This window comes from Vulpes vulpes, chromosome 16 (assembly GCF_048418805.1).
Source record: "Vulpes vulpes isolate BD-2025 chromosome 16, VulVul3, whole genome shotgun sequence".
Classification (NCBI taxonomy): domain Eukaryota; kingdom Metazoa; phylum Chordata; class Mammalia; order Carnivora; family Canidae; genus Vulpes; species Vulpes vulpes.
Genome location: NC_132795.1, coordinates 1,137,412 through 1,161,956, shown reverse-complemented (window position 1 = coordinate 1,161,956; position 24,545 = coordinate 1,137,412). Strand labels below are relative to the sequence as shown.

At 42.3% G+C, this 24,545-nt stretch overlaps 1 long non-coding RNA gene across 2 annotated transcripts; it reads left to right on the top strand.

Annotated features, from left to right (window-relative positions):
- Positions 1–8,530: 8,530 nt before the first annotated feature.
- On the top strand, positions 8,531–24,221 carry LOC140595837 (uncharacterized). 2 transcript variants are annotated; one of them, XR_011997741.1, is made up of 3 exons: positions 8,531–8,761; positions 21,454–21,650; positions 23,361–24,221. It is a non-coding gene; the product is annotated as an uncharacterized lncRNA (long non-coding RNA). The 2 variants fall into 2 exon arrangements; XR_011997740.1 differs by lacking the exon at positions 8,531–8,761 and adding an exon at positions 17,701–18,139.
- The last annotated feature ends 324 nt before the right edge of the window (positions 24,222–24,545 follow it).

Below are 24,545 nucleotides of genomic sequence, written 5' to 3'. Positions count from 1 at the left end.
AAAGTGGAACGTGGCACGGAATAACATGGGTCATCCCCTCAATTACTAATGTTTATTTCTGCCTTCCCCAGACTGTCCATTACGGATAAACCGGCTCACACACACTTCAGTGAAAACTCAAGGTCAACAAGTCCTCCGATTTAAGTATCAGTGGGACTCCTAGGACTATACTTTTTCGCCAACTAAAGGGTGAGAACTTGAATATTTTTCTGTGACTTCTAAATAAATGACATCTGTCTCCAACCTGGCCTTCAGCACGGAACAAAGGAGGGAAAAGATTGAACTGAAGACTCCCAAGAGTCAAGGTAAATTCCCTTCTCTTCTGAGACATTTTCCGATCGAAAGGGTCTGTCATGATGGATGAAGGGGAGGGCGGCGGGGGGTATTACCGTGGAAGGAAAGCAGTATTAAAATTCAAAGCTCAGATATTTATCTACAAAGAGCATCCATAGGAATCAACAATTTAAAGCAAATTATAAGGCATTCGAATTTATCTATTCAGCAAGTAGTAACTTAGGGCCCACCCTGTGCCAGACTCTGTCCCAGGAATGAGGAATAATACATCAGTAAAGGAAACAAGTCCTGGCTTCTATGTGGTTGACATGCCGGTGGGGGAAGATATATAATAGCCTATAAAAATGTACTCTGTCAGGTTGTCATAAGTGCTAAGAAGAATTAGTCTGGGAATGGGGATGGGAAGCGACTTGACAAGGTGGTGTGCTTTTTTAGACGGAGTGCTAATGACTGGCCTCTCCAAGGAGGTGATACCTGAGGGACACGAGGGGCTGAGCTGTGTAGACACCTAGAGAAAGAGTGGCTCATGCAGAGGGGTTAATATGTAGGGATGCCAGGTAAAATACAGGATTCCAGTTTTAATTGGATTTCAGATAAAAAGCTTTTTTTTTTGTATAAGTATGTCCTAAATATTGCATGAAACACGTTTATACTAAAAAAAAAATCATTTACCTAATATTCGACTTAGACTAGGCATGCTGTATTTTTATTTGCTAAATCTGGCAAACCTCACCAAATCTTGAGGAAACAGTATGGTTGTGTCTCCGGAACACTGAGAAAGCCCAGGTATGTGAGCCAGGGGAGCCTGACAGGAGCTGAAGCCCTAGAGGTGGCAGGTGGCTGGGTTTCAGAGACCCTGGGAGGCAACTGTAACAACTTTGGCTTTTGCTTTGAGTGTAATGGGAAGAAGCCAGTAGGAGACTTCAAGCAGAGAAGTGCCAAAATCCATTGATTTTTTTTCCAACTGTTTAATCGATTTCATTCAATAGCCATTGAGACAAATTATTGAATACCTATTAGCTTTATTGAGCTAGGACAGTGTTGGGGTCCTGTTTTTGCTTTCCAGGTCCCCGTTCACTATCCAGGAGAGAAAACGCTTAACCAAACAGGTAAATAACAATATAGACACTTGGGTCAGCATGGGTGGTTTTGCTCAGAGTACCATTGGTGGATGGATTGATTACCTGGGCTAGGAAAGTCTGGGAAGCATTTTGGAGGAAGCTAGACAAACTGGGCCAGGAAGGATAGGTGAGAAGGTTCCTATTTTCCCTCTATTTCAAGGCGGGAGGTGTTGTTCTTTAAGATATGGGTGGAGCCCTGGGGGTGGGGGTGTTTTGGCCTCTGCATCTCTAGTGTTCTGGGGATAATGGTCCTCGTGCATGCTATGCCTAGACAGCACTTTCAAAACTGAATGAATGGACTGTGGGATAAGCATCAGTCCCCAAGTAAAGGGCCAGAGGGCCAGAACTCTGAGCAGGGTCAAAGTATGTGCCATATGCACAGCCCTTGTCTAGAGTAGGAATGTGGACTCCAATAAATGTACATTTAACAAAACAACCACTACCTTTCTTAAGGATTCTTGCCTCTGGGAAGTTAGCACCCTGAAAAATTCCCGCTGCCCCAGAGAAACTTATAAATGCTTGTGGAGTAAGTAACCCAACTTTTGCATCGATTTTCAGAAAGCACTTTAAAGTGTTTCTAATAGAATAATCAGCTTCATCAATTAGCTTTAACTTAACTCATTTTTTTTTTCAGACTCCTTGAGTAAGCACAGGAGAGATCACATGTTCTGTGGCTTCTTTAAAATGGCCTGAGAATCCCAGAGAAGGGCCATGCTTGTAGTCTGGAGCCAGAGGACCAGAGGGGACCAGAGCCTAGGTCTTAAGTCCTGTAGCACCTGTGCCAGCCTAGGAATACAGTCAGTGTAGACTCTCTTTTTCCTATTAAAAATTTCAATTATTGTAATGGCCGGTTGGCATTCTCTGAAGATGGGCCAGAAACAAATTCATGGAAACTCCCTGATTTCGTTTACTAGGCCTGTTGTAACAAATGACCACACACTGAGTGGCTTAAACCCACAGAAATGGATTCTTGCACAGTTCCAGAGGCCAGACCAGAGTCTGGCAGGGTCACACGCTCTTCATTCTTTTCAGAAAGAATCCTTCCTTGCCTTTTCTATCTTTTGGTGGCTCCAGGTGTTCATTGGCTGTGGCAGTATCACTCCAATCTCTGACTCTGTGGTCACATTGCCTCTTTCTCTTCTGTCCCAACACTCCCTGTGCCTTATAAGGACACTTGTCATTGGATTTAGGACCCATGTGGTTCAGCTCAATTCAAGATCCATAGCTTAATCACATCTGCAAAAACCCTTTCCTCAAATAAGTTCATATACACAGGTTCCAGGGGTTAAGATGTGGATATATTTTCTGGGCAGGCGGCGGGGGGAGGGGGGGGAGCCATTCAACCCACTACATTGCCCCAGCATATAAAAGTGAGAAAAGGTCGAGAGAAAAGGAAGGTACGTGAAGGTGAAAATGTGTAAGAAAATTGCTGGCATTGTGTAGCCTGTGCATACACACACCATAGCCAGTGCTGGGACTGCCCTGTTCACAGCCCCTCAGTGGCCACCATTTCCAGACGCACCAATGGCCTCCAACCTGTAAGCTCCTCTCGCTCTGCCCAAGGGTTTCCTTTGGTTGCTAGATTGTGTTTGGCCTATGAGCAAGTGAGGCAGGCTAAAAATACCAAGGAATTAATGCTCCAGGGAAAAGACTTCAACTGATGATGGATAGGATGGAGGCGTCCAATACCCCAGCGTCCTTACCCTCTGGTGGTACAACCTGGGGAGAGTAAACTACCTGCACACAAATACTTGGCTCAGGATCTGCTCCAACAAGAACCCAGCAGAAGATGCTTAAATATATGTGCTTCCATTTACTCAGTACTTTGATGTCGTTGTGCTAAGAGCTGCATCATACCTCATTCACTACCAGCATAGCCAATGGAATGCCACATTATTATCATTTTACAGATACAGAATCAGAAGCTCAGACAATGTAAGAACCTCACTTAAGAGTTCACAGGTGATAGTAAATGGAAAGCTAGGATTTGAACCGGCTCTATGAGGCTTCAAAACCCAAGCAATACCTTCTTCCTTTATGAAGTCTCCTGTCTTGGGTTTCTCAGGAAACAGATCCTGAGATGGAGATTGGTGTATGGAAAGTCCATTGGGAGTATTATCAATATCAATAATACTGGGAGATAGATGAAAGCAGGCTTGGTCATAGGGAGAAATTGGACTATGACACATTCACAAAAGCCTCATTTTATTCCATGGGGAGCTCAGAAAATGGAATAGTCCTTCAGAGTTGTCCTGCTTTGAGGCAATGGGCCTTGTTCTTTATACCCTCCCAGGATCGGATGATCCTGCCGATCAGTCATTGGATGTGGGCTGCTCGGGAGAAGAAGCATGACCTCGGGTGAGGTAACTCTACTTAACATAGGGCAATTTCTAGGGAAACTCATCTGAAAGTTTTCTGTTGTCAAAACTCCCAACAAGTGGGGGAATGGCTTCTCTAACCTTGAGAGGGAGGATCTGAGTGTTGTACTAAAATGTGCTCTACTATCTACCCTTTACACTGCTTAGGTCCAGTTTTTTCATACAATATCTTCTGGGAACAACTCCCACAGGACTCTGTAATCTCTTTCCTTGGGTAAACTTACAAGAAAAAAAATTACTAGGGTGATCTACAGGCCCCACCATTATAGCTGGTCTTAAAGCTGCAACTGAGCTGCCCATTCTAGGTTTATCAGTATTTCTTACTCTCAGCTGCCATTTCTGCTGGTTTGAGTGATTTACCTGGTGGGATAACCCAGAGCCTCAACCTGAAGGCCCTGAACACTGGTCGATATGCCCTTCTCAGGCTGTGCTTTCATACATTTGTCCATTAACTATCAAAATTGGTCAGGGAGTACCAAGAGAAGCTCAGCTGGGCCTCCTGGGTGCCAAACACAGTCTTCTCTCCCCTTCATGGGGTAACAGCAGCCTCACCTCCTCCTGATGATCAGAATCAGTCACTCCGACCAGACTGGAAATAACTTGCTTTGCCTTGTTTCTTAGCATGAAAAGACTGAAAGGACTGGATGTAGCCTAGAGGCTTAAAGTTGAGTGGGACTCTTGCTTTGCCCCTGGTACACGTGTTTCTACTCTAGGAACTAGGATCTTTAAGTCCACAGAGACTGGAATTCTTAGAACTCAAAGCACACTACTAGGCATGACGATAAGTGGGACCACTCCTACTCTCACCCCTTGGTTCTGGGCACATGAATTCTACGTTCTGTGAACCCAACACCATATAATGGTGATTGAGTTGGAGTATATGCTCAATCCTGGGGCCAGGAGGCACCCTTGTGGGCTGTCATCTCCAAGCTGGCACCTTAACTGCACCCTCAAAAGTCTGTCCCATTGCTCTCTTAGGCTGGTAGTTTCTAAGTGGTTCAGTAAGTAATGGAACCAGTAGATCCCATGGTCATATGACAACTTCCATATCTCCTAGACCCTCTAAAATGTGTTTATATGTCTGTCAGAATCAACCACTGTCCCTTCCATGATGGAAAAGGATGATGTCCTATCACAGCAGTTGCACCAGAGGCTTCGGCCAATCCCACAGGAAGCCAGGGAGCAAAAATAGGCCCTCAGGGTTGTCTTTATTTAAGGCAAGAGGGCTTCACCTTCATATTCACTCCCTTGCCAACCAGTCATTGCATGCTGGCTGTCTCCTGGAAGGCACGAGAGTTTGGGAGAAGCAGCTTCCTTAGCTGACACAGATTTCCAAAGAGCAACTCAGCTGACAGCTTTCAGCCCCCAACTACCCCAACAGATGGGGAAGGATCTGGCAACAAGACATCCACTGGGCTGTTTATCTTCTGTGAGTGGGGCTGTTGACACATTTTTGCTGTTGTTTTTCCTCCCTGGAGAAATGGATTGGCCCTGAATGGTCCTTACTCGGGCAGTTAGCAGATTGTTGGTGGTTGCAGCAGGAATTATTTCAATGGAGTGTTGGGAGGAGAGAGGAATCCAGAGAATTAAGAAGTAACTCTGAAATTAGGAGCCTGAGCTAACAAGTCTAAACCTCTCTTGCAAGGAATTTTGCTGAGAAGAAGGAGGATTCTGTAGATTTGGGGAGAATGAATTAAAATACCCTTCCTTCCCCAGTGAGTACACTTGCAAAATAATGGCTGGGGTGATAAGGGAAAATTGGAAGACTTTTTTTCTCTGTGTGAATCTAATTAGTCCCCAGGGGAACTGAATCTGTAGCTCCAGCTTCATTAGTATCATCCCAGCTGAATCAACTGGCTGGAGAACAACCAGGCTTCGGGCAAGCTATAACAGTCAAATCCAAGATTATCCAAGAGGTCAAGTTATTTACTAAGCCAGACAGACAGGGTGGTTTATGTTCATGTTATCTACAAAACGGTTACATCATAATGTGTGAGGTCTGACACTAGGGAGTCAGTCTACTGGCGGTTGGCTGAAACTTTGAGAAAGTATTCTTATTTAGGTCCAAAAGGACAATATTTTTTTTTAAAAAAGAAGATAACCATTAGTGCCTCTGGGATATCTTGATGGGACAGATTTGAAGAAGGTCAATGGGTTCAGATGTGAGTAGGACTTTCCATGTCATCAAATCAGCAAATCCAATGCAATTGTACTTTCTGACATAATTTTTCTATTTTGTGCGCAAAATATGGAGAACCAAGCTCATATGTTTTAATATAACTGATGAGGGAGGTGGAATTTTCATCCACTCATGAATGATTTGAATAACTTCCTAAGTCCTGTGTTTTACAATTTCTTCACCTTCTAGGAAGATGTGTTCTCGATTTAATCAGGAAGGGTGAAGTCTTCTAGAGTAGGGCTAGGAGGTTAGGAGAAACTGAGCAACCTTAGTTTCTTATGTTGTTCATGGCAGTTGGAGGGGTGGGGGAGAGGATGGGTAAGAAGGTGGGTTTCATTCTAAATAACGGGAAGCTCCTCCTTCTTATGACTATACGAATTATTGTCTTGAGTTGAATGAAGAGTTGAACCAGGTATGTATGGGAGTCAGGCATGGTTCATCCTTGGACATCAAAATATGTCCTTCATCAGCATGACTGGCCTCATGCTCAACAACATTGAAAGCACCTCGTCTGGAATCGTCTCACGCCCCTCCAGACTCTTCTCATCGCTATCTCTTACGCATCCTTCAGATCTCTGAGCTTCAATGCCCCTCCCACCGAAAGCTGAGAACTATCATTTGGCAGATAACAGCTGTATCTAAAGTCAATACTTCCCTGTAATTCTCTCTCAACTGTTTCCTTTGTAGCACATATTCCAGTTTGCAATATTTATTTATTTACTTACTTACTTACTTATTTTTACATGTTTACCTATCTCAGCCACTTGAATGTAAGCTCCATAAGGGCAGGGACCAACCATATTATTGCACCAATGTCTAGTGCTTTATGATTAGTCAATAAACTTACATTGATTGAATAAACTGTACTGAACAGATTTGGCCTGAAAGATTCATAAGGCAATGGCAATACTTAATTTTATTTTTTTAAAGAATTTTTTTAAGTGGAAGAGTCTTTTTTTTTTTTAAGAATTTTATTTACTTATTTATGAGAGACACACAGAGAGAGAGAGAGAGAAAGAGAGAGAGAGGCAGAGACACAGGCAGAGGGAGAAGCAGGCTCCATGCAGGGAGCCCGATGTGGGTCTTGATCCCAGGACTTCAGGATCATGCTCTAGGCTGAAGGCAGGCACTAAACCACTGAGACACCCACGTGTCCCAGGAGTCCTTCTTTAAAAAAAAAAAAAAAAAAGATTTTATTTATTTATTCATGAGAGACACAAACACAGAGAGGCAGGGACACAGGCAGAGGGAGAAGCAGGCTCCCTGCAGGAGGCCTGATGCAGGCCTCGATCCTAGACCCTGGGATCACACCCTGAGCCAAAGGCAGATGCTCAACCACTGAGCCACCCAGACGTCCTGGTAATACTTTGTTTTAAAGTCAAGATGTTGAGCTTGGTCTTAGCTCTGCCATTAACCAGATCTGTGACTTTGGATATGACCTTCAACCTCTCTGGGAGTCATCTATAAGATGGGAGGCTAAAGAGGTTCATCCTAATTCCAGAGTTATGTGACTAGAACTGAAACTGACTGTGATTATCCTGGAGTTCTCTGAGTGTGTTCACACAGTAGTCTTACCTCAAAAGTTTCTCTTTCTAACTGGTTTATATACCTTATTATTCTACGGAGCAGCTTGTTTTGACCCAAGTCATATTTAAGCCAAAAGTGAACAAGTCTTTATTGCAAATGTATGTCCATGTAATTAAATTCCAGTACTCATGATTTCCCAAACTACTTTACAGAGAGAATATGGTCGTCAGTCTAGAAATCCCCAATACAAATTAAATTAAGCAGTAGGGCTCATTCAAAACTATTACAAATGATACAGGAAACTCAAAGCTTTCGTGATCTTTTCAAAATATTTCATATGTTTGAAGAAATAACAGTATTTACTGGGGTATCAATTTGTTCTTTCATGTTAAGAATAGAGATATTGAAAAGTTGAGAAATATCCTTACAGACTTACTGGTGAGGACAAAGCCATAATCATCATATTTATTTTTTGACCGCAGAGAAGTAGTCATCAGGGTTCATGGAAACACATGACCCAGACATGAAGTGCCACTTGAGCAAATGGCATTGGGCTTAGGTCCCTTTGGACAGGTTGATGCCACTTTCACAGTGTCACAAGGAGAAGGAAGTCATGTCTGACTTTTTAAGTGTGTTATGAGCAAATCTTTTCTGCCATTGAGATGTTTGCTGGTACCCAGTTATTCATTTCACTACTGTTAAAACTCTAGTGGTGGCTTTTAGTCGGAAAAAATAGAAAGCAAATCCTAGCATCTGTCATCATTATTAGCATTATGTATATTTTCCTAAGTAAGTTGGAATCAAGTGTTTAGTTGACTTAGAGGCATTAAATACTACTCATTGCCCTGAACTTCTGAATCCAAGATGTAGGTAACAGGTTGAAAGTAAGCTCAGGTGCAAGGACTCAAAAGACCATCTCAGCTGAGAACGGCTGGACTAGAAGTGAGAGCTCCTACACAAAGTGGCCAGACTTTATCCATGTGACCATGGATGACCTGGTGCTTTTATTAATAGTGCACTGTGACGGGGCCTTCAGTTTGGATTTACACACAGAGAGAGATTAAATGCATTTCTGTGTTTTAAGGGAAGTTAGAAACCTATAAACCAACAGGGTGAGTTCCAGAAGAAGCCGACTTCTTTAAAATCTGAATTCCACTGACATTGGCTAGACAGATCTTTGAGCCAGTGGCTAAGGATGGATTTATTCAGGCCTCAGCTTCAAGTCTCAGTAAGAACAACAACAACAAAAAATGTTCCTACATGTAAGTAAACACACTTTGAACTCGGGTTAATCTGCCCCAGGCAAAAATATTTCTGTCCAACCTCTCTCTCTTAGAACTCATTAAGAGGTCTTCTGTCCTCCTCTTCCTCCTTCTTCTTTCCTTGAATCCTCTCCTGTCTTTGCTCCTTCCTTTACCCCACAGCCTTTTTTGAAAATTACTCCAGAGTGCCAAACTGTTTGCCTTGCTGATTCTTTATTTCTGCACAAGAGGATTCCCATTTCTCTCAGCCTCAGAACTTTTTAAAAACATGAGTTTTAAAGATTCCCTTCTATATATGTATGTATATGTATGTACATGTATATATGTACATATGCATGTATATATACATAATGTATAAGAAATGTGTATATATGTACGAAATATAGGATGCTTATTAAGTATAGAAGCATAAATACTATGTTATTTCTTTATAAATTAAAGGTATTGTGGGTGACAGTTTGCATATTTGCCTTTTTTTTTTTTTCAGACTCTCAGGACACTGGTACATCTCATATCCTCTCCAGCCCCATTACTGAAATCTATCCCTGAGTTTGAGGCTTTGGCTTGTATTAAAAGGCTGTATCATGTATCATGTTAAGCTGTTTAGTCACATACAACAGAGTGAAGGAGTTTCTTTGCTCCTTCCTAAGAGTAAGTTTTGCTAGGGCAGACTGCTGAGGAGACATACTAAAATGGGAACTGGAAGATGGGAAGAATTGTAAATGATGAGTAAGCCAGGGCTTCTAACCCCCTTCCCCTATCCCATCTCATTACCTTCTCAGTTTCTGCCAGAAAGAAATGATCCGTGTCCAGTAGATTAGCCTTCCTCTGTTTTTCTCAGCCTGGCCAAAGACTGAGAAACCCTAGGTTACTTCTTTCTTCTGGTATACTCTATTCAGTCATGTTTTGTTCTCTACAACATGTCAGGCATTATTGTTGGATGAGCCTTGGCACACCAAGCACACTCCTGCCTTCCCAGGGCTTATAAACCAGGATCAACAGGAAACAGGCCAATAAATAAACCTATAATCAACTATGGTTAACACTATGAGGGAATTTAATGGGGCTCTGTGATAATGAGTGACATATTATTATAAATGGGGCAAGACAGCTTCTCTGTGGAGGTGAAAATGTATGAGAGAGAGTCCCAACCACATGAACAGGAAGATGGGTGCTCTAGGCAGGGGAATAGCAAGTGTGAAAACCATGACTCAGAGGGCAAGTCAGAATTTTAAGAATGTTAACCCATGAATCATTGGTTCTACTTGAGTCTTCAGCAAATGTCTTCAGGAACTGAGTGTTCATCATTAGGTGATTTATAGATTTTGTACCACTTGACTAGTTCTTGGGCTGAGAACACTCGAGTAGGATAGTAAGATAGTATTTTAAACATATTTTTCTTAACCATATCTTAGGAAATTACAAACTGGAGAGGAAAAAAGGGAAGTTTCTAAGGTCTAAATGAAACATAATTACCCAGGAGTGCCTGGGTGGCTCAGTCGGTAAGTGTGGGACTCTTGATTTCTGCTCAGGTCATGTTCTCAGGATCCTGAGATCAAAGCCCCATACAGCCCCCCATCAGGCTCCACAGGTGGAGCCTGCTTAAGATTCCCTCTCTCCCTCTGTCACTGCCTCTCCCCTACCCTCCCTCTCTTCATCTAAAAAAATTAAAGAAACATAATTTTTCATAAAGTAAATTAGAAACTGTTTTCTTTGAACTCTAGGCATTGTGTCTCATTCATCTTTTTTTTGTTGTTGTTGTTCTTACTACATTTCTGAGTGCCAGCTTTCAAGTCTCCTTTCAGCAAACATCTCAGAGGGGAGTGATACTACTTGGAGAGAAGAGGGTTTGCAAATGTGCTATGGGTTAGCACAGGCATTTGGAGTCCTCGGTTGTAGCTTGTGTAAGAAAGAGGAGGCTAGCTGAGCTCTGAGCTTACCTTCAGCTCATCAGCACCTCTGCTAGTCTGAAAGTCAGTGTATTTTATACTAGCCCTCTCTTCTGTGTGCCTGCACATCTCTCTTCCTTCTGGAAATTGTCCCTCCCACCACGTTGCCATGTCGTTGGTCCCGTTTGCCTTGACTCTAGGGTGGGCTCATGCCCTAAGATTGGCCAATCAGAGTAGATCATTACTCTGGCCATGGTGATTAGTTCAGCCATGAGCACATGACGCAGGTAAGAGCCCCTAGTACTCTTCAGCCAGATTTGATATGTGGAAAGCTGGAGGAGATTCTCTCCTTCTAGGATAGGAAGCTTTTGGACAAAATGGGTTTAGGATCATGAGCAGACATCTGGCTTCCAGATGGAGAAAGGAACTGACGTTAACACCCAGCAGAGGTGAGTGGAAAGACAGAGATGGAGAGAGGGAGGGAGAAAGTTCAGGCATGGACACCTGGGCCCTGATTTCCCCATACCTGAGGTAAGATGCATTTCTCAGACTTCCCAGACAACGCTTTACCTTTTAGACTTAAGTGCTAGTTTGAGTTGCATTTGCATCTCTCTCAACCAATATATACTTTCAAAATTATATATATATTTCAAAAGAGTATGTATGTATATTTCATTTCCACTAAATCTTGCTGTACAAAGTAGATGTAAATTCATGTAAACTTTCCATTCACCACCAAACATTAGCAATTTCTCGTGTAGGATAGTTACTCGTGCTAGATAGTTTTCTTGGACTCACTCAGATTTGTAAGATAAGACTTTCAATTCTTTAAGTACAGATTATGATCCAGAAGAAAAATCAAAGGGTATGTTTGCATCTGTGATAAGAGCAAACAATGTTAAGAATGAGGTGCTTAATGGGAATGAATTTTCCTTTTGAATGTACTTTATTACAACCTTACTGTGTAATTGGAGGTATTATTTTCAGACAAAGCTCTGTTCTCATCTATAACCAGAAAACTATCATTTTCTTAGGTTGAGAAACAAGCAGAAATACTTTTTTTTGTTGTTTCCTGGATTTAAAAAGAAGACTCATAAATTGGAGAGGTTGGTGGTCTGTATTTGTGACTTGTGCAAACTGCTTCCACATCTTCCTGAACCATCAAAGGACAAATCACTGTTGAAAATAGTGGGGTTGTTGCAGGCCACTTAAGGCAATCCTGAAGATGAGTCATTAGATTTAAACCCCAGGAAGTGAAGACTCAGAAGGAGAGGAGATGGGTCCATGACCTCCATTTCCATCCTTGTCCACCACAGGGAAGAAAGAAAGCCCGACACATGGATAAACTGGAAATCCTGGGTGGGTGTGGGAGAGCCTAACCTCAGACCTGCTTCTACCATGGTTAGGAAATGAAAGTGCATCATCATCTTTAAGTTTCCTTACTCAAGTAAGACTGTCTCAGGGCTCTGGTGAACCGTAAAGTATCTCGGATTAATGAAGCAGCCAATAGTAGACATTTTTAGTGATCTTAGTACTCAAAGGCTTGAAATTCCACTTAGGGAAAATGCTTTGAGTCTTTGGAGAAATAACCATTTGGCTTTGTAATCCTAATTGTATTTCTGCAAAGTCAAGTGGGCCTGGGAAGTCCCGGAACTCTGTTTTATAGAGTGATACTCATTGTTGTTGGTTTTGTTTCTCCTTCCTCTTTAGTCATTTAGTGAAAATGACCAAAAACAATATTATAAAGCTCTGAGGCAAATCAGAAAGTACTCAAGCTGGAAGAGAACTTAAAATTCCCTTTCTAGATGAAAAAAGAGTGTCTCACGGCAGTTGTGAGATTTGCCCAAGGTCTCATAAAGGTCTGATAGTTTTTAGGGGTGGCTTCATCACCAGATAACTACATCAGCCTTTCTTAAAATATGTGTATTGTAATACTGGTGAACAGTTGTCCTGTGCAAAAAGAATTTGCTAAACAAATGGATTTGGGAAATAGCACACTGTAGCTCTTCTTGGAACATACTAATGACCCAGATGTTTCACAGTAAAAAAAGAACAAAAAATCATTTCTCTATATTTATCAGAGAATTTGCCCAGTAAATTTGACCAAGAAACCCTTGTTCTGTGTAACACCTACCAACATTTTTTTCCTTTATTTTTTGTATTGGAGTTCAATTTGCCAACATATAGCGTATCACCCACCAAATGGTGGTGCTCATCCCACCAAGTGCCCCCCTCAGTGCCCGTCACCCAGTCACCCCAATCCCCCGCCCACATCCCCTTCCACTACCCCTTGTTCGTTTCCCAAAGTTAGGAGTCTCTCATGTGCTGTCACCCTCACTGATATTTCCCACTCATTTTCTCTCTTTTCTCCTTTATTCCCTTTCACTTTTTTTATATTCCCCGAATGAACAAGACCATATAATGTTTGTCCTTCTCCGATTGACTTATTTCACTCAGCATAATACCCTCCAGGTCCATCCACAAACACCTACCAACTTGAATAGATCGAGTTTTCCATGCAGGAAAGACTGATACGTCTGTTTGGTGTTTGCTCTGCCACATGAACACATACATGCTCCTGGGTACATTTTTAACTTTGTTCTGGGCTTTAATGGGCTAGTTTAGATTTCATGTAAAATGCTAAATTAAAAAATTAAATTTTCTACAGAGGAAAGGTTTTCAAACATATTGTTTCTGGTACTTTTACAGTATGACTTAGGAAATACCAAAGTGCCATAACTCAACGAAATTCAGCATGTGGTTCTTGGAATCAAACAATCTGACAATTAACTGTCTGAGTAAGCTTGAAATATGAACCCATGAGTCAGCATGACCAAGCCAACTCTGCATGGGTGTGCCTAGCAGACCAGGAGTTGTTAGTTACCCTGAGTGGACCTGTTAGCCAACATTTTACTAAACATCTTCCAGTGACATTGCTAAATCTTTCTAGGGCTCACCAATTCAAATGCCTTGGGGCAAGAGCATAAATGGATAAAAATGTAATATAGAGTGGTAGAGACCATATTGAATTGGGGAGCACTTGACCCCTAAAAGCAAAAGAAAACAATTTTATAATTTCTTCCAAACAAAATTTATTTGGGGGCTGAATTAGTTATAAGCCATGATAGTGTGTAACCTCTGTCTTGACCTTAAAAGGAGAAGCAAGGTATCAGTAACACCAGCTAGAATGATCCTAGAAAATAGTGGCATTTTGCTAGCTACTAAGATTAGAGAACTGAGTAATTGGTTTATCAACATCCTGATTTTATAATTCATGGGTATATTCAGCTTTATCTTATAAACAATATGCAGTTTTCCATTCCCATGAAATTGGAATTTAGCATCCAAACTAGATTGATCATTATCATTCTTCCAGTGATTCAGAAGACACTGGGGGAAGCTGGCAATGCTTCTGGGGCATCATTTTGTCCAAGAGTCCTATTGTACCAGGGAAACTCAAAGGAGGTCAGGTGCAGGGATTCTTCATTTGATAGTACAAGTGCTAATAGGAAGTTTGCGGTGGTGAGATTAGACTTGTGGAATTTTCTGGGAAAATCAAAACACCATAACTCAAAACAAGAGAAGATTACTAAAAAGTGATTGAATAGGTGAAAATTGGTAATCACCTAGAAAATTAGAAGGAGATGGCCTAATTTCACTTGTAGAATTGTAGAAATTACCAGAAAGCTGCTACAAAAAGTAGGTTTTCAGGAGAGAGGGTTGTTACTGAAAGACTTTCTTTTTGGAAAAGGTTTTAAATTAGGATAAATGCCTGTCATCAGTAATTGTGAAAGTGCATGCCTTCCTAGACACAGAAAGAGCCATGATCCGTGCAGGTTGCACTCTGATTCAAGAACATTACTGAACGTCTTCTAAGAGCTTAAGAACATGGGAAAATCCACTTGTGAGTTTTCGAAGGGCGCTGATGTTTCTTCTTTGGCCTCAGCAAACCTCCCACAATACCTGTTACTATGTAGTACCCAGAGTAGGCACTCAACACGCAACCAAAACGTGTTCCTCAGAAGAGCTGGCTGGCACGGACTGAGCCCTTGCTGTGTATGAGCAGGGCGTTGAACTGACTGCTTTATATACAATGTCATGAATTCTTCTGGCAACTCCTATTTTACAGATAAGGAGACTGAACTTCAGAAAGAGTGGGGCACCTCATCCAAGGTGACATAACAAGCTAAAATGACAGAGTCAAGAGCTAATGCCCATATGCTTTTCAACATACCGTGTAACTAAATGTAAGTTTACAAACATGGAGATGTTTGAGGAACAAGTGGGTTTGCGGGGTGGGAGGAGAGGAAAGGCCACAATCTATAGAAATAATTGGACTGCATTTGGGAAGGTATTAATTGCGATGAGACTTGAGCAAAGAATGAAAACGCTATAGAGGGGTGACAGGGTGTTACTGATTAAGATTACAAAGAGCTCAATGTCACCCGTCATATCTGTGCTTTAAAATCAGGTAATGCAACTATTCGTAGCTATGAGGCTGGGAACATGTTGAAAGATTGGGTCAAGAATGTGCAGTGGGTCAAATAGTGATACTCTACCTACCCTAAAAAAAGAGATATGTCCAAGTTCTAAACCCTGGAACATTAGTATATGATTTTAGAATAAGGGTATGGATAGAAGAGAATCTTAGAATAAGAACATGATCTTAGAATATGATCTTAGAATAAGGGTTTTTGCAGATGTAGTTAAAGAATATCCAGATGAGTTTATGCAGCATTAGGGTGGGCCCTTAAACCTAATGCAGAGTGTCCTATAAAAGATGGAAAATAAGACACAGACGTAGAGGGAAAGCCATGTGAAGACAGAGGCAGATATTGAAGTAATTTGTCCCTAAGCCAAGGAATATCACAGATTTCCGGAGCCCCTAGAAGCTAGGAAAGAGGTAGAGAAGACGTTCTCTCTCAGCCTCTAGAAGGAGCCAGTCTTTTTCATGCCTTGATTTCAGAATTCTGACCTCCAGAACTATGAGAGGATAAATTTCTGTGTTTTAGCCACCAAATTCATGGTACTCTGTTATGGCAGCCCTAGGACACGAATTCAGGGTGTCTGTCAAATATGTGTCTGTGGACCTGCTTCCTCTAGCTCTCAGGTTTCTCTCGGGGTTCATGGAGCTTCTCTAGAGAAGTGATTCGATAACAGGGAAACTGAGCTGGGTGTTCTGGTTTGGAAGCTAGAGAAGATATATTCCTTAAAGTGACCTCTCAGGTGGTAGCTTTTATGCTCTCACTGTAGAATTGTCTAAACTGGCCCCAGAACCCAGACGATTAGTTTGAATTCTCCGACTTCTCATCTTGATTCTTCTTTATTTCCTTCTGTGGTTTAAGCTCCAGCCATGTAATCACTATCCGTCTCCTGGGTGGTCCTGGACCGCACCATCCCTGCTTTACGCAGGTGTTCGCCAGACAGCCGGAGCAGTCTGCATCTTGGAAATGTCACAGGCTTGAGATACGCTAAACCCAACGGGCTAATATCACAGCGGCTTTCCAGTTTTTCTATCCCAGAGGTTGTTGCAGATTCATCCTTCGATGTCAGAGAGTTAGTAGACACCCCACAAAGGGTTAATATTCTGGCATCAGAATATTGAGGCTCCTGATGCAAAGCCTCAGTGGGCACCAGCAGCAAGCCTGCTGGGGAAACAAACCCCCAGGGCTCTTAGAAGAGGCTCCGAGACACACCTTTAGTGTTGCCATAGATGCAAAACAGACACCATGGGTCTGCATAAGCTGAAGCGCTTTATCCCGGGGGACGGATCTCCCGACCTGTGCTACCCTGACAGGTTCCTGTGGGTGCAAGGCCCAGGTACGATGAGCAGGGCTGAATAGGTATGAAAATGAAGTATGTCCACCATATCAGAGATTCTGGGCTGTGAACTGTCCAAGTCACGTCAGACCCTTTTATTTCCTCTTCCACTCTGTTCTCATAAGGTTTCACTGAGGTCTTATCTCTGCAGTATTCATCTCTGCTATCTATTGAAAACATCTGCTGTCTTTGCTAGTAATGAGGAGAAATGTGCTGTTAGCTGGTGAAGAAACAGTGCTGTTTCCACCCTTATTAATGCTTTAAAAAATCCAATTTACTCATTCATTCCAGTTTTTCAGCAAATATTTATCAATAACCTCTCTGTGCAGTTCTCTTTTAGGTAGAAGAGAGAAGGCAGGGATTTTAAAATCAGACCACATTTTTTCTCATGGAGCAGCTAGGCTGGTGGGGAGAGACTGACAACGAAAAAAGAAATAAATGTGCACTAGTTCAGATGGTGATAAAGGGCTATGAAGAAAAACCAGGTAAGGTAAGTAGGGAGAAGATGTTGGTAGGGGTCTTAATTGCCTTACGCTGCTATAACAAATGCCATAGACCGAGTGCCTTAAACAATAGAAATTCACTTTCCCATAGTTCTGGAGGCCGGGAAGCCCAAGATCAGGGTCCCAGCTGATTCGATTCCTGGTGAGGTCTCTCTTCCTAGTTTATAGACAGATGCTTCTTCACATGGTGGATAGGGGGCACTTATAAGGACACTACTCAGATTGAGTCCCCATCCTTATGATTTCATTCAACATTAATTATTACCTTACTCCAAGTACAGTCCTATTGGGAGTTAAGGCTTCAACATATGAATGCTGGAGGAACACAAGTCAGCCTATCACAATGGGACAGTGAAAGTTGCTATTTTATGTTGGGTGGTCAGGATAAGCTCCCCTGACATTCGATCTGAGAGCCAAAGAAGTGAGGGAAGGAACCCTTGTTGGTAGCCAGAGTCTGCTTTCCAGACAGACAAAAAAGCAGAGTCTCCACAATAAGAATGTGTGTGGGGAGTTTGAGAAACAGCTAGGAAACCAGTGGGTGTGGAGTCCAATGAGCCAACCAGAGAGTGCAAAGAGTTGGACCGAGGAGAGCCGCAAGGGTTGGAGCCGATGGCACACCACTTTGTAGATCATCGTAATACCCAAGTGGAGGGGTGGCATGGTCTGACCTAAGCTTCAGAAGGGCCCCTCTGGTGGCGATGTGTGTACTTCTCTCTCCCTTCTTCGAGTAGTGGGTCTCAAAAGACGGCTCACAACACTTCTTTCCAACCTGCACATGCACATCTCTCCTCATATCAAGAAATGGAGCATATTTCCTCTCTTCTTGAATCTGTGTTGTTCTTACGGTTGGCTCTGACCACAAGGATGCAGGGAAAGTGACATCATTGGACTCCTGAGTCTAGACCTGAAGAAGATGGACCATTTCTGTTTTCTGCCTCTTGAAACTCAGCTGCCATGCCATGAGGAGCCCAAGGCCCACGTAGAGGAAAACAAGGAAGCTGCAGTTGGCAGCCAGGGGAGCTCCCAGATAGCAATTGGCACCACTGGTCAGCTGCTCTCTTGGACTTGCCAGCCCTACCGGCTCCCTACACACCTGTAGCCTGAGCCAGTGTTACATGGATCTGAAGAGCTGCTCACCTGAGCCAGCCAACACATAGAATCGTGAGGTAATAAGATAGCTGTTGTTTTAAGCCACCAGTTTTAGGGTGATTTATTATGCAGCAGTGGGTAGTTGAGACACCACTTCTCATCCCCCTTTCCTTTCCCTCTCCTTTCTACCTCCCTCCTTCCCCTACCCCCTCCCACTTCTCCCTTCCCTCTTCCCTCTTCCCTTCCATTTATTTTTCTTTCCTTTCCTTCTTTCTTTTTTCTATTATCTTTCTTTCCTTTTTATCCTCATGTACCATCATCTGTTCATTCTGTACATCTATGCTGAGCCCATGTAGGGAAGAAAAGGCTAAATTCTTATGTCTAAGAAAATATTTACTAAAGAAGGGAAATAGCTAATAAGAAGGAGGGGGGTGGCTACCTATATATCAGAGAATAGAAGAAGAAAGAGTTGAGAAAAATATAAAAATTGAAATAATGTATTTCCAACAGTTCTTGGTCTGAGATCAAGCTGGTTGTCCCAGAACTTATTCTTGCAAGTCTCCTGGGGATTGGGAGAGCACTGTAGTGTCTCATCCTTCCTGGAGCAGGAATAGGACTCTGAAGGCTGAGGATGTCATTGCTCTTTTAGAATCTTGACTTTAGTTACCATTACCCTAAGAGTAATTAGCTTTCTCCTGATACATAATAAATTTCCATAAATTTAGTAGTTTAAGACAATACCCATTTATAAGCTCTCGTTGTCATAAGTCAGAAGGCACATGCTAGGTTTTCTGATGAGTCTCAAAGGGCTGAAATCAATACATCAATCAAGCTGAATTCTTGGTTGTAGGCTCTGGAAAAGAATCCACTTCAAGTTCACTCAGATTATTGGCAGAATTCAGCTTCTTGAAGTTGTAGGGTTGAGGTCTCCATTTCCCTACTGACTTGCAGCCAGAGGCTGTTCTCAACTTCTTCTAAGCCACCCACATTCTCTGCCACATGGTCTCCTCCACCTACTGGTTAGCAAGAGTACATGGCATCCTTCTCCAGCTCCCAATCTCTGACTTTGTCTTCTGTGATGTGCTGGAGAAATTCTCTCCTTCTAAAGGGCTCATGTGATTAGGTCAGCCCTACCTGGATAATCTCCCTATCTTAAGGTAACTATGTCATATAACATCACCTGATCATGGGAGCAAAATCCACCATATTCACAGTCAGGTGCACTGTGCAGAGGGTACATACAGGGCTTGGAGGAGGGACCATCTAATAATTGTGGTAAGCAGCACCAAAATTTGACAATTATTAGTGTTTTAAAAGATTTTACTCTTTAAGAAGCAGGAGGGCCAGACAATGAAGCAAAAGTCTGTGTGGACCGTGCTTGAGTTTTATTTGAGTACGTAAGCTGATATGCATAGATACTTGTTTTTTTTTTAAGATTTTATTTATTTATTCATGAGAGACAGAGAGAGACAGAGAGAGAGAGGCAGAGACACAGGCAGAGGGAGATGCAGGCTCCATGCAGGGAGCCTGGCGTGGGACTCGATCCCGGGTCTCTAGGATCATGCCCTGGGCTGAAGGCAGTGCTGAGCCACCCAGGCTGCCTGATACTTATTTTTTTTGACTAAAGAAAGGGGAGAACTTTCGTTTTGTCTTCTTTTTGTTGGTGGGTGTCCACAAGTGGGGGAAGAGAATAAGAAGACAACTTGGCCTGTACATTCCCCATCGCCACCATGAACTGACTCTGAGCCCCTACCAGAGAAAAAGGAAAGAGCACAGGTTAGAAGCAGAAAATGACTGAGTTCAGGGAATCAGGGAGACACCGATTCTGGGAGGATTGCTTCAGAATTTTAATAACAGAGTATGGAGACCTCGACGTCCTTCCAGCATACCCCCTAGCCTTCCATACCTATGTTCGCTTTAGCCTCACTTGGTAAAGTACCGAGAAGAACAGCAGAATGGCCAGAGCTCCAGGCCCTTGCAACAGCAGGGGAATGGTGGTGTCAAGGACAATCAATCCTGGTCATAGTTCTAAACAGGGAAGGTAAGTTTGAGTGGCTTTTTTTAAATAAAAGAGAAAGAAATATCAGTTGCATTTTATAATCCTAGATCAGAATGGGAATCATGACATTAATTTCTGTTTTACCATCTCTTATTCCTAGAAACAGTTTTGTCATTTCCCTTTCTAGAAACTGCAACGAAAATCCACAAGCTTATTTTGCTTTGTCGCTGATAACACCCATGAAACATTTTTCTTTGTCTGGCTCATCCAATTGTTTAAAGCCTTTCTGATTACATTACTTAGAGCTGTAGACTGCTTCCTCCTGGGTACCAGGAACCTTTATGAAGACTTCAGTTAGTTCCCTCATTTTAAAGACTGTACAGACATCAACAGAAGATAATTGCCACATGTTGTGTTTCCAGTAGCATATAAATCACGTAAAAGTAGACAAGAATAATTTTTATATTAGTGAGACATAAGAGCCCAAGGTTTAATTAGGTGAAACTTGCTTGTAAGTTGTTCTTTTTAAGAATGGCTTCACTGAGCATCACCTGTCCCTTCTCTTGATCGTGAGGAGAGGCTCCGCAGTGTAGTCTCATTGGTAAATAAATGATATCATTTGGCTGGGAGATTGAGGACGGGAGCGCAGTCTTGCCTGTGCCCAGGCAAAACACATGTAGGGCGGATTGACTTTCTCTCTATTTGTCGAGCTTACTCCTATTGCAGAGTCTTTGCGTACACTGCTTCCTTTGCCCCAAATGCTCTTCTCCCAGGTCTCCAAAGGCTTGGCGATTTCCATCCTCCAATGGGTACTTCGCTGTTCCTGTCGGTCACAGAGCCCTATTTTGTTTCCTGCATAGCATTTAGAACTATCTGAAATCATCGTGTTGCATGTTTTCTTTTGTAACCTGCTGTTGACTGAGACCTTTTATATTACTTTTAAATAGCTGACTTAGGTTCAGAGCTGAGGACAAGCAAGTTGTTAATTCTAAAAAGTGAATTCTAAAAATTGCCATAAAAGATCAGGCCAAGGTCCCTCCCTTGGGTAACTAAATAACTACAGATATGGCCCTGTTACCCGCAACAGATTGGGGAAGGGGTTCTAGAAATGAATGGGGGTGGGGTCCAGGGACCACTGGCCTTGTGAAATGGTGGGAGGTTACTTCCTCCACTCCCATCACTATCCGGCCCAACTAGGTGACCCCAGAGTCTCCATAGTCTTGTTCCTAGAGCTGGAGATTTCATTGACGGAAGGCTGGTGTCTCCTCATTGGTAGATGATAGATGACTGGCCAGCCGCAGAATGGGCAGTGTGGTGAGGGAGTGACTAGAAGAGCTGAATGTGTTCTGGGGGCAGCTGATGAACACAGAGTGTTAATTCTTTTTCACCTAGAATTACCTGAAGGTGGGATGCTTAGTGGAGCAGATGGTGCCAAAGGAGTGACTATGGACTGTGGTCTGAGGTACCTTATAAAACTGCTATTTCCCATGGACTCTAGAAAAGCTGGAAGAGGACCTTCAGGGTTCCTGATGCTCTCCATCAAGGAGCACAGAGGTCTGAGAAGAACACAGAGTTGCTGTCCTGACCAGGTAACAGGAAGATAAAGCCCTCTGGGGAATGTTGGAAGGGGTTCAGTGTCCTAACACACAAGCCATGGTCTATGCTAGGACCTGATCATTTAAATACTGTTCTGTCTCACAGATGCTTTTCTAATGAAGCTTTATCAAACTGGCTCAGCTCAGAAGTAAGATATAATAGTGACAGGAGGTGTCAGCACTACACCATCAGCTAAAAGCTTTGTTTGCCTAAAGTAGGACATCTGGTCACTTCCTGGCATGCCTTGATGACCATTTCATTGTTTGGGAGGAGTTTCAGACATAGGAAAACATGTCTCTAGGATTTTACTGAGGCAAATATTTCTTAAATGTGAGGAATAAGATTCTGAACAAGGGTATGACTCAAGAGGGAAGGGCATTTGTGAGAGTACATAAGGCAGGAAAGGAAGTCTCTAAAACAACCCAAATAGTCTCCCAGGGAGTTCTCCAGTGAGTGTACATTTGAAAAGGTCATGTACACAAAAAATTGAATGAGCAAGAGATAACCAAGAATGAACAGTGAAAGAACGTGTTGTAAAAGCTAATGACTAGGCTCAATTATCACTGTGAAAAGTGAAGGAAACAAAAGGCATGATGTCTATTCTCAGAATAGAATATGATAAAAATGGCTCAGAATAATGTTTTTGCAAAATGGTGCAACATTAGGTAAAAGGAAGGTCAGAGTTTCCTTGCTTCTGTCTTCTTTCTGTCTCCTTGACCTGGAACAATGAATGTCAAGCTGGGTGAGTATGGAAGAGACATTACTGAAAGAGACATGAGTTGTTCATAAATGGAAGATCTGTCATGTTCCTGGATCAATGAGGGTAGGTATTCAATTCTTGCCAGTGTTATGTATAGAATCAACAAAAATTCCAATTAAAATCCCCATAGGTAAATGTTCTCCAAAGCACATGTTGAAGAATGATTATTGCAGCACAATTCAGGGTAGCTGAAAACTGGAAATAATCCAGCAGAATATATAGATAAATTGTTGTGTAATCACACAGTGGAATACTATACAGCAGTGAGAAAGAGCAGCTACACTTTACAACATGAATGAATTTTGCAAACATAAGGTTTATTATAAAAGAAGCCAGACACAAAATAACACACACTGTATGACTCCATGCGTAACAGGCAAAGCCAGTCTATACTGATAGAAGTCAGGATGGTAGCTACTGTGAGGAGTAAAGACTAGAAGGGGCCGTGGGGCTCTTTAATTTAGAAACTGATTAGGAAAGTACTAATTTTGTGAAAATTCAGGCGTACACTTGTGATTTGTGTACTTTTCTGTAGCTATGCAATGTGCTAATGAGATGTTTACATCATCTACAAGTAAAGAACTAGTTCCATGGGATTTTGTTTTGGAACTTGACCAACTCTTCTGAAGTGTATATGGAAAATTATAATTGTTAGTGCGTGTATTAATCAGGGTTCTCCAGAGAAACAAAAAGAAAATGTATATTTGATTTATTATAAGAAATTAACTCAGTCAATTGACGAGTCCCAAGATCTGCAGTCAGCAAGCTGGAGTCTCAGGAGAGCCAATGGTGCAGTTGCGACATGAAAGCTGGCAGCTGGGAGACCCAGAAAGAGCCAGTGTTTCTGTTTGAGTCTCAAAGCATGAACAAAATGTCCAGCTCAGAAGCAGTCAGGTAAGAGCAGTTTCCTCTTAGACCTTTTTTTTTTCTTTTTTCTGTTTAGGCCTTCACCTGACTGAATGAGGCTGACCCACAGAAGGAGTGCAATCTGCTTTACTCGGTCTACTAATTGACAAACACCCTCACGGACACCCAGAGTAATGTTTGACTGAATACCTGGGTACTCTGTGGCCCAGTCATATGGATACATAGAAATCAACCATCACAGTCCAATCCCTGCCAAGTTGGCACCCAGGGGCATCTCCTTAAACCATACTTAATCTCCAAATAAAAACAATAACAAAGTCATAATTCCACCAAGATGATACAACTATCCTATATATGACTAAAAACCCACTAACTAGTAAGGTTATAGCCCTTGCTCTTCTCCTTGACAATCTGTAATTTAAATACTATAATGAAAAATTAACAATATTTCAATATTATGATATAAATAATGATTTTATAATATTATGTTACATGATAAGGGAATAGGAGGAAAGAATAGAGATGATATCTGTTATATTCACTCATATGTGTAGCTATATTTGCACATGTATATGGTGAACATATATATATGTTAAGATACATATTCAAAACAAAATAAGGAAAAAATACCCAGACAATTATAGTTCTCATCTCTGAAACTGGTCATGTCGTCTTGGCTGATATTTATAGCTACCTTCTTGGGACGCCTGAGTGGCTCAGCAGTTGAGCACCTGCCTTCAGCCCAGGGCCTGATCCCGGGGTCCTGGGATCGAGTCCCATGATGGGCTCCCTGCATGGAGCCTGCTTCTCCCTCTGCCTGTGTCTCTGCCTCTCTCTCTCTCTCTGTGTCTCTCATGAGTAAATAAAATCTTAAAAAAAAAATACAGCTACCTTCTTCCACTACCAATTTTGTATTTCCTTTGCCTTCAGCAAATGCCTTAGCTGGTCATGATTCTTCACCTGGTGGGATGACCCAAACCTTCATTCCTAAGGGGTCTGGGCCATTAATAGCCCTGCCTAGATTGGGTTGTTGTAGTTTTCCATCGGCCTTAGTAGCAGAGCATAGCCATACTAGGAGACGCCGTAGGGATCTCCTGTATTCCAGACGTATTCTTCTCTCCTCCATTGTGGAGTTGCAGTCCGGTTTCCCGTTGGCAGGCAGAGTCAATCTCCCCAGACAACAGTAACTCCCTTCTTTGCCTGATGATTCAGAAGCATGAGGAGGCCAGAGTGGCCAGGCGGCAGTCTTAACTTCCAGTTC